We start from the raw sequence: 20,303 nt of genomic DNA, 5'->3' as shown, positions 1-20,303 counted from the left end.
ACATGGGTACACACAAAGTTATGTTTTAAACGCCATCTGTCTAAGCTTCCTGGGTCTGCCATAATGCAGTACCATGAACTTGGTGGCTTACAACAACAGAGATGTATTATCTTGGAGTTCATTTCTGGGGTGTGGAAACCCTAAGTGCTGGCAAGGCCGAGCTCTCCCCAGAGGCTCCAGGGGAGAATTCCCTCCTTGCCTTCTCCAGCTTTCGGGGGCTCCCTGCAGTCCTTGGCTTGGAGCTACATTAACACAGTCTTTGATGCTGTCTTCACATGTGAGTCCATTGTGAGGACACTTATTGGATTTAGGGCCCACCGATATGATCCAAGGAGCTTCCTAAGTACCTCTAGTGGTCAAGAACCCGCCTGCCAATGCAAGAAACTTAAGAGATGTGGGTTCAATCCCTGGGTTGGAGGATTCCCCTGGAGGAGGGCATGGCCACTCACTCCAGTATTCTTGCCTGGAGAACACCATGGACAGAGGAGCCTGGCGGGCTATAGCCAGGGTTGAAAAGAGTAGGACACAACTTATGTGGCTTAGCATGCACATATGATCCAAGATAATCTCATCTCGAGATCCTTAATTATATCTGCAAAGACTCTTTCTCCAAACAAGGTCACACTCACAGGGTCCGGGGGTTAGGCTGTGGATATATCTTTTGGGGAGACTGCCATTCAACCCACCATATCACCCAAGAAAAAAGACTGCAAATATCCACTAAAAGGCATGTATTGAGTTGGCCAAAAAGTTCATTCAGATTTTCTCCTAAGATGCTACAGAATACCCGAACAAACTTTTGACCAACCCAACTCAAGAATGACGATGGCATCATTTGACATTGTTCATAGTAGCCCAAAACCTGAAACCACCCAAATGTCCAACAACAATAGAATGATCAAATAAAGTGTGATAGAGTCATGACATGGAATACTATACAAGAATAGCCAATACTATACGAGAAAATGAGCCAACTATCAGTGCAAGCATCAGCGAGGAGGCATTTCCATGAATATGATGTTCAATAAAATTTGTATCCTACTGTTGTGTGAAAATTGTATAAATCTTAATTATGTTGAATTGATCCACAGTGACTTTCAGGTCTGCTGTGTCTTTCTACTTTTCTATATATTCTTTCTATTAATTTTTGAGCATTTGATATTGAAACTCCAACTAAAAATCTTAATTTATCTACTTAGAAAACTAATTGTAATATGTGAAAATTGCTCAGTCATGTCCAACTCTGTGACCCCATGGACTATACAGTCCATGGAATTCTCCAGGCCAGAATACTGGAGTAGGTAGCCTTTCCCTTCTCCAGGGGATCTTCCCAACCCAGGGATCAAACCCAGGTCTCCCGCAGTGCAGGCAGATTCATCAGCGGAGCCACAAGGGAAGCCCAAGAATACTGGAGTGGGTAGCCTATCCCTTCTCCAGGGGATCTTCCCGACCCAGGAATCAAACTGGGATCTCCTGAATTGTAGGTGGATTCTTTACCAACTGAGCTATCAGGGAAGCCCATTGTAATATATAGTGGAACTATATGTAACTTTGTTCTGTATTTGTCAAATCTGTAAATGTGTTATCATACTTTCAAATAAAAAATAAAATTTTTTAAGTATATAAAAAATATGAAGTTCAAGAACAGGCAAAGCTAATCCATGGTGCTAGAGGTTGGAATAGTGCTGGCTTCTTTGGGGTAATGACTGGGAGGGCACAAGGGCACTTCTGAGGTGTTGGAAGTATTCTATGTTCTCATATGCATGGTGATGGTATACATGTGAAAAATTACTGATACCATACCTATAAGACCTATACATATGAGAGATACAATGAGAAATAAGTTCTTTGTATTGAAGAAACATAGTGAAATCATCATTATTGCTAACACACATTAAGAATTTACTCTATACCTGGTGAACTATCAAAAATGAGAAGTCATATAAATCAGTGGACATCAGGTAGGAGATAAATCAAAAATTCCAGAATGACGAAACAAACCCTCCACTTGGGGGAGGAGAATGGAGAAGGAAAAACAAAGACAAAATCCCCAGAAACACTTCCAGTGAGGAAAGAGAGGTCAGAAGTTGGATATTGCCACATCCTGAAGCCACCAATAATTATTTTTTTCAGTCACACAGAGAGGCATGCAGGATTTTAGTTTCCCCACCAGGGATTGAACCTGCGTCCCCTGCAGTGGAAGCATGGAGTCTTAACCACTGGACCACCGTGGAAGTCCGGCTATTGCCACATCCTGGAAATAGCACTTAGAAAATCAGAGAAGTTAGGAAAGCAACATCTTTTTCTAATTGTGACTCATTCTACAAATTTCAGCATATCTGTTCACCCCCCTGTCACTCAATTTTCCACTACTGTTAATCGACTCTAACAACACAGATGGGTACTGTGAAAATGAAAGAATGCACGTAAAAGTGTACTGGACTGTAAAGTTCTATGTAAATGGGGAAGAAAAAATATTTCAAACAGTCTGTCCTAACACTGGCAAGTTCCTTTAACCTCCAGGCAGCTTCTTTCTTGAAGCTGGGCTCACCTGTTTCACCGCCAGAGGAGAGATCTGCCCAGCTTACCTAGCAACTGTGGAGGGTGCTTCACTGAGCAAATGCTCGGCAGAGGGGAAATGACACACGTGCTGCTCTCCAGAAGTCCCCGGTGGAGATTAGGAGGCACCATCATCAATCAGGGAGCACCCTTCAGGGAATATCTTCACCAAGCACGGCGGGGGGGGGGGGGGGGGGGGGGGGGGGGGGGGGGGTAGAATTTCTGCCTGAGAAGCCGATGGTTTGACCTGGGTCTCTGAAGCACTTTGAAAACAAGGGCCTCATCCTGGGAGATCCCCAAGGCTGGTTATGTCCTTCTCCAACGTCTACACCCAGGTGGACTACACTGCATGCCCAGGGTTCTTAACAGTGTGGAATGCGCTGCAGCAATTCTCAACCTTGGCTGCGCATTGAAATCCTCAGGGAACTTTCACCAGTCCAGACCCCAGGACCGGTATAACCAGAATTCCTGGGGTGGGGGGAGGGTGGTGGTACCTCTCCATTAAAGGGTTTTTAAAGCTTCTGGGGTGATTGCAACATGCAGCTGAGGTTGAGAAGCACTGAACTGGAGTGCCTCTCAAACTTCAATGTGAACACAATTTGCCTGACAGAATGCAGATTTTGATTTAGTGGGTCTGAATTTGGGGCCTGAGCTGCTGACTTTCTATCAAGTTCCCAGATGCTGCTGGAACTGTATCAAGGCGGCAGAAAGGAGCCGGAACGCAGGCCCCCGCCTTCCCCCCTACCCGCTTCCATGCCTCAGGGACTGTGATTCTTGCGCCATCTGGTGGTCAGAACCCCACTAGCAGCACCTAGCAAGAGAAGACCAGATGATGTTTGAAACCTGCCTAACAGATACAATTTCTGGAGTTCTACAAATTCTTCCCCAGAGCGCAGCCACTGACATTTTCATTTCAGCCTTGTAATAACTTGAATACAAACCTGCTTAGACTACTCACCCTGGACTCCCGGCTTACAAAACTGTGAAGTAATAAATGGGTATTGTTTAAGCTGCTAAATTTGTGGTAATATGTTAGCGGCAATACAAAAATAATACAGAGAATTTTATAGGCTTTGCAATAACAGGCCAAATGAGAAACCCAAGCCCATAATTATGCACAATGCCTATTTTCTATTCCAGGCCAATGGATCTGCTCTTTCCTTTCTTTTTAAAATTTATTTTGTTTATTTGTGAAAGAGTCACAAAGTCACACATGACTTGGGGACTGAACAACAATTTATCCGGAGGCACAGGGTCATAGTTGCAACATGTGGGATGTTTTACTTGGGCCATACAGGATCTTTAGTTGTGGTATATGGGATCTAGTTCCATGACCAGGGATTGAACCCAGGCCTCTGCACTGGGAGCTCAGAGTCTTAGCCACTGGACCACCAGGGAAGTTCCCAGATGGACTCGTTCTTAACCTCCAATACAATGGCAGAAGAGGCAGAACGGACTGTATTTCTCATTTATCATGGTTATACCTGCTGCCTTCTTTCTCCATGACTGCACACTTCTTTCCACCTTATGATGTGTGTTTTCACTGACACTCATGAAACTCTAGGATGGGCCAGGGGGCTAGCTTGCTCTCTGTGGCAGATTGCATTTTTCCAAAGATGAATTCCATCCTAAGTGCACTTCTTATGATAAGATCTTGAGGCTCCTCCATCACGATATAGGATCTAAGCTCCCTCTCCTTGAAGCTAGCAGACTTAAGACTAGGGTGGGAGTGGTACAGGTGACTTTCAAGGCTAAGTCATAAAAGGTGATGTACCCGCCTGGCTTGTTCTCTCAGGGTGCTCATCTTTGGAGCCCAGGCACCATGCTGTGAGGAAGCCCAAGCAGCCACCTGGAAGGGCCCCCTCTAGGTGTCCTGGCCACTGCCCCAGCTGACAGCCAGCATCAGTTGCAGACATGTCAGTAAGAGAGCCTTCAGAAGACTCCAGCTCCCTTTTTTTTTATTTTGGCCATCCCCATGGGCTTCCCAGGTGGTGCTAGTGGTAAAGAACCCGCCTACCAATGCAGGAGACTTAAGAGACTAGGGTTCGATCCCTGGGTCAGGAGGATCCCCTGGGGGAGGGCATGGCAACGCACTCCACTATTCTTGCCTGGAGAATCTCATGGACAGAGGAGCCTGGCGGGCTACAGTCCATGGGGTTGCAAAGAGTCAGACACGACTGAAGCAACTTGGCATGTACATGTGGCAGTGAAAGCACAGAGTCCTATCCACTGGACTGCCAGGGGAGTCCCTTCAGCTCCCTATCTTCAAGTCACTCCAGACATGAACTGCTCCCACTGAGACCTGGGAGCAAAATTAATGTTGCTTTAAATCACTGAACTTTAGCTTATTGTTACTGGGCAATAGGTGACTGAAACGCCCTCAGACTCTCACTCGAGGACAACATGCTGAATTTGACTGGATGTCATGTTGGGGATGAGGACCCTTTGGCTTTGATTAACCATAGGTAAGTTACCTATTTTCCATTAGTTACTATTTTAATCATGTTTAATTTTTAAAATGTTTTTGTTTATTTGGCTGCACTGGGTCTTTGTTGTGATGCTCAGGCCTCTCAGGCCTCTGCAGTGCCTGGGGGCTTCTGTCTAGTTCCAGTGTTCAGGCTTCTCTTGTTGTGGAGCATGGGCTCTAGAGCACGTGGGCTTCAGTACTTGTGACTCAACGGCTTAGCCGCCCCGCAGCATGTTGGGATCTTAGTTTCCCAACCAGGGGTAGAACCTGTGTCCCCTGCACTGGAAGGTGGATTTTTAACCACTAGACCACCAGGTAAGTCCCTGAAGTGAAAGTCGCTGAGTCATGTCCAACTCTTTGCAACCCCATGGACTATACAGTCCATGGAATTCTCTAGGCCAGAATACTGGAGGGGGTAGCCTTTCCATTCTCCAGGGGATCTTCCCAACTCAGGGTTTGAACCCAGGTCTCCTGCATTGCAGGTGGATTCTTTACCAGCTGAGCCACAAGGGAAGTCCAAGAATACTGGAGTGGGTAGCCTATCCCTTCTCCAGGGGATCTTCCCAACCCAGGAATTGAACTGGGGTCTCCTGCATTGCAAGTGGATTCTTTACCAACTAAGCTGTCAGGGAAGCTGTCAGAGAAGTCCTTGTTAGTTACTATTTTTAAAAGGCAGTCTCATGATAAATTAAGTTCAGTGCTTATAAACTATTAGGAAATCAGCCCTAAATTTTTTCAGAGAAGTTGGCATTTTTATGACTTTTCCTCTCTGCTATTTAATTCATTTAAAATGCTGTGGCTTCGTGTCACTTTTCAGCATGTGGAGGGACTAATGGTCCCTCCACAGACCATGGCCAGGGCCGGCATTAGCCCAGGTGTGGCCTCTCCTGGGGGCTCACAGACCTGAACCTAAATCTGGAGCTGAGGGGAGTTGAGGAGGGGGGATGCTCTGATACCTCACCTCTTGGTCGCCACCCAGTGCCTTCATCACAGAGGAACCTGACACCTCCCTAGCCTCCCCCCAGCTCATCTTGTCTTAGCTTGGAATCAGGTTGGGTGCAAGCAAGAAGCAGTGCCAGGTTGGTCAGCCCCCACCCACCCCCCACCCCCGACCACACGCTGCCGTGACGGTTCTCAGTGGTCCCCAGGACTCAGCCATCCTGGGGCATCTTTCCTGGCTGAATTTTACAAATGATACTGCAATGATCTTTCAAAATGAAAAGTAGCAAATTAAAGTGATTTTATTGTTTCCAAAAAAAAAAAAAAAAGCTGTGTTCTTAAATATTCCTCAAGAATAGTCTAGACCCAGAGGGAAGTATAGTTTTAGATATTTTTATGCAAGTATTTCCCCACTTGTGGGAGGCAGACTTTCTTCAAGGGCCTCCAATGACCCTCACCTCCTGTTACTGGTGTACTTGTGTAATCGCCTTCTTTGAGTGTGGGCCTGATTTCATGACTTGCTTGCCAAGAGAATATGGCAAAGCTGACGGAATGATTAGGTTACAAAAGACTGTGACTTCTGTCTTAGTAGCAGACTCTCCAATGGCCCCCTGGGCTTGCATACACTGATGATGCATGCTGCTGGGGTGGGGAAGAGGAGGACCTGAGGGCAGCCTCTGTCAACCGCCTGTGAGGAAAGACATGAACTTGCAAGTGTCTCCTTCCAGGTTGAGCCATGAGGTGAGGCACCAGGTGGCTGGCACCTTGATTGCAGCCTCGAGAGAGACCCTGAGGAGGGGCCCCAGCTAAGCCCTTGCCTGGACGCCTGACCCACAGAAACTGGGAGATAATAGGTGTGTGTTGCTCTAAGCTGCTAAGTTGAGGGATAACTTGTTATGCAGCCACTGGTAACAAATAGCCGCTCATGTGTCATTTCTTTATCGGGATCCCCAGTCACGTGCAAGCTGAACGTGTGCCTGTGCTGCCTCGCCTCCCACCCGACACACACACAACAGGGTTCTCAGCCCAGTGTGCCAGCCTGTGTTCAAGTGAAGGCAGTATTTCTGTCCCACACTGGTTTCTGGCTTCTTTCTTGGTACCGGTATCTGTGTTTGCTGAGCCTCAGTTCAGTTTAGTCCAATCACTCGGTGTCCAACTCTTTGCAACCTCATGGATTGCAGCATGCCAGGTTTCCCTGTCCATCACCAACTGCTGGAGCTTGCTCAAACTCATGTCTGTTGAGTCGGTGATGCCATCCAACCATCTCATCATCTTTTGTCCCCTTCTTCTCCTGCCTTAAATATTTCCCAGCATCAAGGTCTTTTCCAATGAGTCAGTTCTTTGCATCAGGTGGCCAAAGTATTGGACTTTCAGCTTCAGCATCAGTCCTTCCAATGAACATTGAGGACTGATTTCCTTTAGGATTGACTGGTTTGATTTCTGGTTTGCTGAGACCAACTTGGAGCAACTGACTGGGTGCACCACCCCTCCAAATCTCCTCCCCGGGGCCTGGGTCAGATTCTGTCTGAAACAGGTAAGGCCTCAGACACAGGCTCCACCCTGAATACTGCAAATTGTGTCTTCTCCCTCTGGACCAGGCAGAGCTCAGGCTCTGCAAAGCCTGTGGTTTCCTCAGGATACTGACTCTTCCTGTGGCAGGAAGAACCACTTCCTCTGAGTCATGAACTTTCTCTCTTTCGAGTTCCTGCCTCTTCTTCTCTGGCGGTTCTCAAAGGGGGTCCTCAGGCCAGATGTCACTTTTGCTTCTCAATGTTGCTCTCTGAGGAGAGATCTTACCCAGTACAATTGATGGAGGAATTGATGTAGGAGATAGATAATCTCCAGGTTAGACATTTACAACTGGCCTCCTGAAATGTACATTTCATGGGGCACCAGAAAGTGGGCTTTGGTCTGGATACTTAACAACTGTTTGCATTTCTTGAGCCAAGAGATAGGTGGGCTCCAGTTAAGGCATTTACAATTAGCCTCTTGTTTGCCCTCTGAAATGGAAGAAACAACAGAAACAGGGTAAATAGCCAGTGTTTGTCTCTTGTAAACACCTTAAGATAATAGTCATGGCAATAGACAAGGTAACAGTCATGGCAAGGACAAAGAGGGGCAAAACTCTGTTTGAGTAAAGGATTAAGGGATCTCTGCTCCCCGCTCTTTTGGGACAAGGGAGACACTACACATGCACAGAAAGGCTGCTTGTGGGTCAAACATCAGGGAATAATTCCAGGCCATAATGAGTCTTGTTCCTCCCAGAAGCCTTCACTTCGAGATCCATCTTGGCTGAGGGGTGTGTGCCCACTCCAGGGACACGTCAGTTGTGGAAAATAATTGCCCTGAAGGAGGAAGCACTGTCCTATATAAATGACTTAACCACCTCTTTACTGTGCTCCACCTCACTAGGGGGATCTCCCACACTTTTTCTATCTGGGTGTGTATCTCTGCCTTGCTTCTATGTTAGCTAAACAAACTGCTTCTCTATGTGCTCTCCTACTCATTGTTCTGCTATGTATCTAATAATAAACTTTGTATCTGCATTTACAGGGCTGCCCCGGTGGCTCAGCTGGAGGCCAGAAGCCAGAGGAGTCACAGGAATATGCCTGCAATACAGGAGTCACAGGAGACACTGATTTCTGGGTTGGGAAGATTCCCTGGGGGAGAGCATGGCCATCCACTCCAGTATTCTTGCCTGGAGAATCCCATGGACACAGGAGCCTGGCAGGCTGCAGTCCATATTGTCACAAAGAGTTGGACACGACTGAAATGACTGAGCACACATGCACGCATCAGCATTTACAGTTTCTGCCTCCATGATAAATGTACTTTCCACTAGGGGCAAAGGCCTAGGTCATAATAGCTTCTAGCCTCTAGCCCTTGCAGGTCTGGTGGCTAAGATTCCTGGTTCTCTTCCAGGCTGCTGCTGCTACTAAGTCACTTCAGTCTACCCAGATTCAATTTCCAGGCAGGGAATTAAGATCTTGCTTCACACCACTGCTCGCTGTTGCCTCGTCAAGATCACAACTCTTATTTTTTTAATTCAATTTTAATTTTATATTGGAGTATGTTGTTGCTGTTCAGTCACTAAGTCATGTTGGACTCTTTGGGACCTCAAGGACTGCAGCACGCTAGGCTTCCCTGTCCTTCACTATCTCCTTGAGTTTGCTCAAACTCATGTCCATTGAGTCAATGATGCCATCCAACCATCTCATCCTCTCTTGCCCCCTTCTTCAGCTCTCAGTGTTTCCCAGCATCAGTGTCTCTTCCCATCAGGTGGCCAAAGTATTGCAGCTTCAGCATCAGTCCTTCTGATGAAAATTCAGGGTTGATTTCCTTTAGGATTGACTAGTCCCTTGCTGTCCAAGGGACTCTCAAGAGTCTTCTCTATGCTACAATTCAAAAGTATCAATTCTTCAGTGCTCAGCCTTCTTCATGGTCCAACTCTCACATCTGTACATGACTACTGGAAAAACCATAACTTTGACTATTGGAGTATATCATAGATGATTTATAATGTTGTGTTAGTTTCAGCTGTACAGCAAAGTGATTCAGATATGCATATAACCATTCTTTTTCAGATTCTTTTCCATATAGGTTATTATAGAATATTGAGTAGAGTTCCGAGCTATACAGTAGGTTCTTGTTGATTATCTATTTTATATATAGTCATGTGTATGTGTTAATCCCAATACCCTAATTTATCCCTCCTCTGACTGAAGATTTTTTTGGCCCTGCCCATGGCATGTGGGATCTTAGTTCCCCAATAAGGGATGGAATCCATGCCCTCTGCAGTGGAAGAGCATGGAGTCTTAATCTCTGGACCATCAGGGAATTCCCTGATTGAGGAATAGTCGATCGGAGCAGGCCTGAGGGTAGGAGGAGCAGAAGTGGATTTCTGGGCTGAGTTTTACTGGGAGAAGAACAACTTGCAGCAAAACATGAAACTGGGGCCACTTGAGTATTTCTGCCTGATCGCCCTTTGCCCTCTGTCTGGTCCCACATCTGTGTACTTATAGTGTGTGATAACACAAGTTGTTTTCCCTACCTTCATACCCCCGATCTTTCGTTTTGTCATCACACATCACATTTTCAATTTGGATTCTGTAAACCAGAATCAAGCACTGCAGACCCAGAAAAACAGATTTGCTTTGGTTCTCAAATACTAGAGGAAAGGATATTTTCCCAGGACTTTCGGGTTCACATGTGTGATGGTTTTAAGAACCAGACATAGAAGGTGTTTTCTGTATTCTGGAGCTAGGCATACTTTAGTTACCAACTAGTTACCATCCCACATTATGAAAAAGGACTCAGCAAGACTAGGTAGGTAACCACACTGACACAGTATTCAGACAGTTGCTGTCAGAGCCGGGGTGTCTTCTCTGCTAGAGGCTCTCACCTGAAGAGATAGGATGCCAGTAGTTTGCTCATCTTCTGAGAAGTTTCAGTGCTTGTTGCTCCACAGGGAAATAAGAGAAATGGGAGGCATGCAGTACCTAGGTCTTAGAGATGCAATAAAGCACCACAGGCAATGGAAAAGAATGGTTTCAGGGGAGGACATGTTGAAGGACCTGAGTGCTCATTTTTTTTCACCCATTCAACGAATATTTATTGAGTATTACTATGTTTCAGACACTGTCTGAGGCAGTGGAGCTACAGAGGAGGAAAAGACATACAGAGCCCTCATCACAAATCAGGATCCATTCCAGATGATACAAAGACCTAACCATAAGGCACAGAAACCATAAAATACCCTAAGTATGGAAGAGCATTTTAAAAAATTAATCTCAGCTTTGGGGTAGTCTTTGTATGATGTCATAAAAATTTTAAATGTTCACGTTTTTAAAAAGAGTGAAATAATGCTATCTGAAGCAACATGGATGGGCCACATCAACCCTTGCTCTGAGATGATTACTGGAAGATCCATGAGCATTCTGTACACATACCACTTTGGTCAGTTCAGACTTTCCTAACTATTAAAATGAACTCATTAAGTTATCCATTTACTGATACTTGTCACCAAATTAATGATGCTTTTCTGCCTGTCCTCCCATCTAAACTAGCCCGTACATAGAAAGATTTGATTCTCTGAAAATGGCACTATCAAGGATTAACCTTGAGGAACTTCCCTTGGTGGTCCAGTGGCTAAGACTCTGTGCTCCAGATGCAGGGGACCCGGATTCAATCCCTGATCAAGGAACTATTACTAGATACCACATGCTGCAACTAAGACCCAGCACAGCCAAATAAAAAATACTTAAAAACCCAACAAAAACCCAAAGGTTATTCTTAAATGTCATTGAAAGGGTTCATATCTGCAAGTTTCAATTCCCCTACTCGCAAACAACAGTGCTGTAAATCCGATCCTTTACTACAGTTTTCTTGGAATATCCTCTGTCCACAGTCACTCTTGTAAACTCCAGGAGAGCTCTGATTTATTTGTAATTAATAATAGGCTTTATGTTTTTTAGAATAGTTTTAGATTTACAGGAAAAAATGAGCAGGTAGTACAGGAGATTTCTCTATACTTCTTCCCTGCACACATACCATCTTACATTATATGGTATGCTTGTTACAGTGAATAAGCCATTATTGATACACTATTACTAACTGAAGCCCATGGTTTACTCAAATTTCCTGTTTTTAATCCAATGCACTTTTTGTGTATCAGACTCCTATCCAGAATATCATATTACATTTAGCTGTCATGTCTCCCTAGGCTCTTCTTAGCCATGACAATAACTCACTTCTGTTGTTTTTGATGACCTTAACAGTTTTGAGTAGTACTGGTCGAGTGTAGTGTAGGGTGTGCCTCTGTGAGAATTTATCTTGTGATTTTCTCATGATTAAACTGAGTTGATGGGATTTGGGGAAGAAGAACATAGAGGTAAAGGGTCATTTTCCCCACATCATACCAAAGGTACTGTGGTATTATATAATAAGAAATATATTTGGTCTTTGTCTCTGGTTCCTGTAAAAAGCTTCCAAAGCCCTTGGAATTTCCTGAGTGATGGAATTATCTTTGTTATTCATCAGTTCAGTTCAGTCCAGTCGCTCAGTTGTGTTTGACTCTTTGTGACCCTATGGACTGCAGCATGCCTTGCCTCCCTGTCCATCACCAGCTACCGGAGTTTACTCAAACTCATGTCCATTTAGTCGGTGATGCCATCCAACTATCTCATCCTCTGTCGTCCCTTTCTCCTTCCACCTTCAATCTTTCCCAGCATCAGGGTCTTTCCAAACGACTCAGCCCTTAGCATCAGGTGGCCAAATTATTGGAGTTTCAGCTTCAGCATTAGTTCTTCCAATGAATATTCTGACTGATTTCCTTTAGGATGGACTGGTTGGATCTCCTTGTTGTCCACGGGACTCTCAAGAGTCTTCTCCAACACCACAGTTCAAAAGTATCAATTCTTCGGTGCTCAGCTTTCTTTATAGTCCAACTCTCATATCCATACATGACTACTGGAAAAACCATAGCCTTGACTAGATGGACCTTTGTTGGCAAAGTAATGTCTCTGCATTTTAATATGCTGTCTAGGTTGGTCATAACTTTCCTTCCAAGGAGTAAGCGTCTTTTAATTTCATGGCTGCAATCACCATCTGCAGTGATTTTGGAGCTAAGGAGACCCTTTTGAGCACACCTGAGCTTCTGCTAACAAGGTGAGTTAAGGTAAGTTCCCTACAAAGGCTTAGGATGGTACTGATCACCAGAAAGATAAGTGTTTCAAGGCTGGAAATTTCAGCTTCATCCCTCAACCTCTGGGAAGGAAAAATGAGGGGAAATCGTGGTGGCTTGGAGAGTACAGACCAACAACGATATTTGATGAAATTCCAGGTTGGTGAACTCATCCCCATGCCAGGAAGGTGTCACATTCCAATTTCATAGGAACAGAAGCTCCTGCACTTGGGACACTTCCAGACCTCACTCTGTGTATCTCTTCATCTGACTGTTTAACTGTAGCCTTTCTAATAGCCTTTGTAATAAACTGGGACACATAAGTAAGTTTCCCAGGTGCGACTAGTGGTAAAGAACCCACCTATTAATGCAGGACACATGAGAAATGTGGGTTCAATCCCTGGTTCAGGAAGATCCCTTGGAGGAGGGCATGGCAACCTAATCTAGTATTCTTGCTTGGAGAATCCCATGGACAGAGGAGACTGGCAGTCTACAGTCCATGTGTCCAAAGAGTCAGACACAACTGAAGCAACTTGGGACACATCAGTAAATGTGTGAGTTCCATGAGCCATTCTAACAGATGCTCAAATCCAAGTAGGGAGTCGTAACTTCTGATTTATAGTCAGCTGGTTAGAAGCACAGGAGACAATTTGGATACACAAATTGGTGTCTGAAGTGGGGGCACTCTTGTGAGTCTGAACTCTTAACCTGTGGGATTTGATGCTATCTCCAGGTAGACAGTGTCAGAATTGAGCTAAATGTGTACAGCACCCAATCAGAGTCTGCTGAGAACTGGGAAATGGCTTGGTGGTGTTGGAAAACACACATCAGAACTCAAAGTGCATGCTATCAACTATCCTGGCTTTGCCCAACCTCAGCAACTTGTAAGACTGATAATGAAATAAATCATGATAAACCTAAAAAACAAATTCATGAGTAGAATACACATTCTTTTCAAGCTTCCAAACAACCAAGATAGATCACATCCTGGGCCATAAAACAGAGCTTAAAAATTTTAAAGACTCAAATTTAAAAAGAAATCATGCAATGTATGCCCTCAGACCACAACAGAATTTAACTAAAGTCATCAACAGAAACATAGTTGGAAAATCCTGAAATAATTAGAGATTAAACAATGCAATTTCAAATAACATGCAGATAAGAAAGGATATCTCAAGAGAAACTAAAATATATTTTGAACTAAATGAAAACAGAAATACATCAAAATTTGTGGGATGCATTGAAGGCAGTGCTTAAAATTTTATAACATTGAATCTATACATTAGAAAAAAACAAATACTTTAAAGTCAGTTTAGCTTTCACCCTAGGGGTTAAAAAAACAAATCAAAAGCAAAGTAAGCAGAAGAATGGGACCTCCCCAGTGGTCCAGTGGTTAAGAATCTGTCTACCAATGCAGGGGATACAGGTTTGATCCCTGGTTCAGGAAGATCCCACACACCATGTAGCAGCTCAACTTGTGTACCACAACTACTGAGCCCACGGGTCTGCATGCCTGGAGACTGTGCTCCACAACAAGAGAAATCTGCACATTACAGTGAAGACCCAGTGAAGCCAAATAAACAAATAAAATAATTTTTTTTAATAGGAGGGAAGTTCAAGAGGGAGAGGATATGGGTATACCTATGGCTGATTAATGTTGTTGTATGGCAGAAAGCAACACAACATTGTAAAGCAATTATCCTCCGATTATTTTTTTTTAAAAAAGAAATGACTGTGTCTGGCTTTAAAAAAAAATAAAGTAAGCAGAAAAAACAAAAAACAAAACAGAGCAGAAATCAGTGAAATTGAAAACAAAATTAATAGACAAAATCAACAAAACTAAAAGCTGACTCTTTTGAAAAGATTGACAAAACTGATATCCAGGCAAACTTTATTAGTCTGCTCATGTTGCCGTACCAAAATAACACAGAGTGAGTGACCTAAAGAACAGAAATTTATTTTCTCAGTTCAGAACAGAGTTTATTTTCTCAGAACTAAGAGAAAGTTATTTTCTTTTAGCTTTGGAGGCTAAAAGTCCAAGATCAAGGTGCCATCAGAGCTGGTTTCTGGTGAGACTTCCTTTCCTGACTTGTAGATGGCTTCCTCCTTGCTGTTTTCTCACATGGTATTTCTTCCATGTGCTTGTGGAAAGAAAGTTCTCTCTGGTGTCTCTTTCTCATCTAATAAGAACACTGATCCTATCAGGTTAGGGCTCCACTTATATGACCTCATTTAATCTTAATTATCTCCCTAACAGCCCTATCTCTCAATACAGTCACTTTGGGGTCTAGAGCTTCAACATATAAATTTTGGGTGCAGGGGGACACCATTCTGTCCATCAAAATAAACAAATTAAAAAAAAAAAGACACAGATTACTAATTCAGAAATGAAGGAGAGACTATTCACTACTGATCCCATGGTCATTATAAGGATCATAAAGGAATATTACAAACAACTCTGTGCCCATGAAAATTTGATAACCTATATGAAATGGACCAATTCCTTGGAAGATATAATCTTTTAAAACTTTCAAAACTCACACCATGGGCTGTGTAACTTAGATAACTCAATTAGATTTACATCTATTAAAGAAACTGAATCAATAATTGATAACCTTTCAGACTTCCATAGTAGTCCAGTGGTTAGGAACCTGCCTGCCAGTGCAAGGGACTCAGGTTTGATCCCTGGTCTGGGAAGATTCCACATGCCTTGGAGCAACTAAGCCCATGCTCCACAACATGAGAAGCCCTTGCACCGCAATTAGAGAGTAGCGCCCCTCCTCACTGCAACTAGAGAAAGCCTGAGCCAACAAAGACCCAGCACAATCAAAAATAAATAAACTAAATAAAATTTTTAAAAGTAATAATCTTTCAAAACAGAAAATAACAACAATAAAAAGCAAATCTAGATGCACTCACTGCTGAATTCTACCAAACATTTAAGGAAGAAATTATACCAGTTCCCTAAAATTTCTTCCATTAGATAGAGGTAGAGGGAATATCTCCTAACTCATCCTAAGGGTTAGCTTTACCTTAATGTCAAAACCAGACAAAGACATTACAAAACCAATTATAGACCAATACTATGAAAACAGATATAAAACTTCTAAAAAAATTATCAAATGGGATGCAACAATATATAAAAAGAATTATATGCATGGTCAAGTGGGTCATACACTGCTGGTTCACTACTGGAAAATTAATATAGTCAATCTCATCAACAGGTTAAAGGAGAAAAATCACATGATCATATCAATAGATGCAAAAAATGCATTTGATAAAAATCTAACACCCATTCATGATTTTTTAAAAATCTCAGCAACCTAGGAACAGAGAGGAATTTCCTCAATTTGATAAATAACATCCTAAACATAGCTTTACCTTAACATCAAAACTTAAAGCTGGGGCTTCCCTGGTCCAGTGATTAAGAATCTGCCTTGCAATGCAGGAGACGTCAGCAGACGTTGGTTCGATCCCTGGTCCAGGCAGATCCCACATGCTACAGGGCACCTACGCCTGTGTGCCACAACTCCTGAAACCCACGTGCCCTAGAGCCTGTGCTCTGCAACAAGAAAAGCCACCACAATGAGGGCCTATGCACCACAATTAGAGAGTAGCCTCCACTCTCCAAAACTAGAGAAAGCCCTTGTGCAGCAATGAAGACCCAGCACAGCCAAAAATAAATAAATGAAAAAAAATTTTTTTTAACTTAGCAAATAAAAAAAACCACCCCCCAAACCCTATAGCTAACAACTTACTTAATGGTGAGAAAATAGATTCCTTCCCACTAAGACAGGAGTAAGGCAAAGATGTCCCCTCACATCAATCCCAGCAAGGCACATGGTTAATACACAAAATATACAAAAATAAATTGCTTTCCTATAAACTTCATGGGGTCGCAAAGAATCGGACACGACTGAGCAACTGAAATGAACTGAAACTAGAAATGAACAATTGGAATTTTAAATTAAAATGAATACCATTTATATTAGCACCAAGAAAAATGAAATAGATAAGATATCAATCTAGCAAAATATGTACAAGATCTCCATGAGGAAAACTACAAAACTCTGATGAAAGAAATCAAAGAAGAAATAAACAAATGTAGAGCTAGTCCATGTTCATGGATAGGAAGACTCAATTTTGTCAAGATGTCAGTTCTTCCCAGCTTGATATATAGATTTGAAATTGCACATCTCAGATTGGGACATTAACTTACTGCCTTTTAATTGATATCACACACCTGGTCTCAGGACTTAATGAAGCTCAGGTTCTGTATATCTCATCACAGAAAGAATTCAGTGAGAGACAAAGTGATAGGTAAGAAGTGGATTTATTTAGTGAGATACACATTCCAAAGACAGAATGCAGTCATCTCAAAAGGTGAGAATGGCTTTGGGAGGAACACACTCCATAGACAGAGTGTGAGCCATCTCAGAAAGCAAGAGGCCCTCAAATGTGGGGTGACTAGTTAGTGCATAAAGGCTGGGTAATTTCATAGGCTTATGAGAGGAAATGAGTCGACATGTCCAACCAATGGACATGAGTTTGAGCAAGCTCCAGAAGTTGGTGATGAACAATGAAGTCTGGCGTGCTGCAGTCCAAGGGGTCGCAAAGAGTTGGACACGACATAGCGACTGAATTGAATGAGTGAGAAGATTATTCCACCTCTCTGGAAATAATCCTTTCTGGGAGAAGGGGTAAAGATATCCAGGAATTGGGCCACCACCCACTTTTTGATCTTTTACAGTCAGTCTTGGAACTGTCACAATGTTGTTGCTCAGTCGCTAAGTCATGTTTGACACTTTGTGACCCCACGGACTGCAGCATTCCAGGATTCCCTGTCCTTCACTATCTCCACAAGTTTGCTCAAACTCATGTCCATTGAGTCGGTGATGCCATCCAACCATCTCATCTTCTGTCACCCCCTTTTCCTCCTGCTCTCAATCTTTCCCAGCATCAGGGTCTTTTCTAATGAGTTGGCTCTTCGCATCAGGTGGCCAAAGTATTGGAGCTTCAGCTTCAACATCAGTCCTTCCAATAAATATTCAGGGTTGATTTCCTTTAGGATTGACTGGTTTGATCTTGCTGTCCAAGGGACTCTCAGGAATCTTCTCCACACCACAATTCAAAAGTATCAGTTCTTCAGTGCTCAGCCTTCTTTATGGTCCAACTCTCACATCCATACATGACTACTGGAAAAACAAAGCTTCAACTTCATGGACCTTTGTTGGCAAAGTGATGTCTGTTTTTAATATGCTGTCTAGGTTTGGCATAGCTTTTCTTCCAAGGAGCAAGCGTCTTTTAATTTCAAGGCTGCAGTCACCATTTGCAGTGATTTTGGAGCCCAAGAATATAAAATCTGTCACTGTTTCCACTTTTCCCCCATCTATTTGCTATAAAGTGATAGGACCAGATGCCATAATCTTAGTTTTTTGAATGTTGAGTTTTAAGCCAGCTTTTTCAGTCTCCTCTTTTACCCTCAACAAGAGGCTCTTTAGTTCCTCTTTATTTTCTGCCATTAGGGTGGTATCATCTGCATATCTGAGATTATTGATATTTCTCCTGGCAATCTTGATTCCAGGTTGGGATCCATCCAGCCTGGCATTTTGTATGATGTACTCTGAATATAAGTTAAATAAGTAGGGTGATAATATACAGCCTTGATGAGCTCCTTTCTCAATATTGGTTCATGTTCCATGTCCAGTTCCAACTGTTGCTTCTTGACCTGCATGCTGGTTTCTCAGGAGACCAGTAAGGTGGTCTAGTATTCCCATTTCTTTAAAAATTTTCGTTTGTTGGGATCCACACAAAGGCTTTAGCATAGTCAATGAAGCAGAAGTAGATGTTTTCTGGCATTCCCTTGCCTTTTCCATGATCTAGTGGATGTTGGCATTTTGATTTCTTGTTCCTCTGCCTTTTCTAAATCCAGCTTGGACATCTGGAAATTCTTAGTTCATGTACTGCTGAAGCCTAGTTTGAAAGATTTTTAGTATACCTTTGCTAACATGTGAAATGAGTGCAATTATATGGTAGTTTGGACATTCTTTGGCATTGCCTTTCTTTGGGATTGAAATGAGAACTGACTTTTCCAGTATTGTGGCCACTGCTGAGTTTTTAAAATTTGCTGACATAGTGAGTGCAGCACTTTGATAGCATCATCTTTTAGGATTTGAAACAGCTCAGCTGGAATTCTATCACCTCTATTATCTTTGTCTACAGTAATGCTTTCTAGGGCCCACTTGACTTCACACTCTAGGACATCTGGCTCTGTGTTGAGTGACCACACCATCATGGTTATCCAGGTAATTAAGACTTTTTTTTTTTTGTATATTTCCTCTGTGTATTCTTGCTACCACTTCTTAATCTCTTCTCAGTTGTGGATGTGTCTGGTGGTGAAAGTAAAGTCCAATGCTGTAAAGAACAATATTGCATAGGAACCTGGAATGTTAAGTCCAGGAATCAAGGTAAATTGATCATGGTCAAGCAGGAGGTTGCAAGAGTGAACACTGGTATTTTAGGAATCAGTGAACTAAAATGGATGGAAATGGACGAATTTAATTCAGATGACCATATATCTACTACTCAGGGCAAGAATCCCTTAGAAGAAATGGAGTAGACTTCATAATCAACAAAAGAGTCTAAAATGCAGTACCTGGGTGCAATCTCAAAAATGACGGAATGATTTTGGTTCATTTCCAAGGCAAACCATTCAACATCATAGTAATCCAAGTCTATGCCCCATCATTAATGCCAAAGAAGCTGAAGTTGAATGGTTCTATGAAGACCTACAACACCTTCTAGAATTAACACCAAAAAAAGATGTCCTTTTCATGATAGTGGATTGGAATGCAAACCTAGGAAGTCTAGAGACACCTGGAATAACAAGCAAGTTTCACTTTGGGGTACAAAATGAAGGAAGGCAAAGTCAAACAGAATTTTGCCAAGAGAACACACTGATCATAGCAAACATCCTCTTCCAATATCACAAGAGACGACTTTACATATGGACATCACCAGATAGTCAATACCAAAATCAGAATGATTATATTCTTTGCAGCAAAGAATTATATAGTCAGCAAAAACAAGACCTGGAGCTGACTGTGGCTCAGATTATCAGCTCCTTATTGCAAAATTCAGGCTTAAATTGAAGGATTTAAGGTCATTCAGGTATGACCTAGATCGAGTCCCTTATGATTATATAATGGAGGTGACAGGCATATTCAAGGGATTAGATCTGGTAGATAGAGTGCCTGAAGAAATATGGAGAGGTTCATAACATTGTACAGGACGAGGCGACCAAAACCATCCCCAAGAAAAAGAAATGCAACAAGGCAAAATGGTTGTCTGAGGGGACTTTACAAATAGCTGAGAAAAGAAAGAGAAAGGAAAGGCAATGCAGAAAGGGAAAGATATATCCAACTGAATGCAGAGTTCCAGAGAATGGCAAGGAGAGAGAAGAAAGCCTTCTTTAGTGAACAATGCAAAGAAATACAGGAAAACAATAGAATGGGAAAGACTAGAAATCAAGGTATAGATTGCTGACTGAGAACTTGGCATTTTTAATGAATTCCTAGGTGATACTGACGTTACCATTTTGAGAAGCACTGAATTGAAGCAACTTTAAATATTAGTGTTGTAGTTAGGGGGACCCCT

General features: G+C 42.8%; 1 long non-coding RNA gene across 1 annotated transcript; it reads left to right on the top strand.

Annotated features, from left to right (window-relative positions):
* Positions 1–4,778: 4,778 nt before the first annotated feature.
* On the top strand, positions 4,779–8,650 carry LOC123465145. The gene is made up of 3 exons (XR_006640258.1): positions 4,779–5,024; positions 6,694–6,819; positions 8,519–8,650. It is a non-coding gene; the product is annotated as an uncharacterized LOC123465145 (long non-coding RNA).
* Positions 8,651–20,303: the final 11,653 nt, after the last annotated feature.

Source organism: Bubalus bubalis, chromosome 18 (assembly GCF_019923935.1).
Source record: "Bubalus bubalis isolate 160015118507 breed Murrah chromosome 18, NDDB_SH_1, whole genome shotgun sequence".
NCBI lineage: Eukaryota > Metazoa > Chordata > Mammalia > Artiodactyla > Bovidae > Bubalus > Bubalus bubalis.
This window is presented reverse-complemented; position numbering and strand designations above follow the sequence as displayed.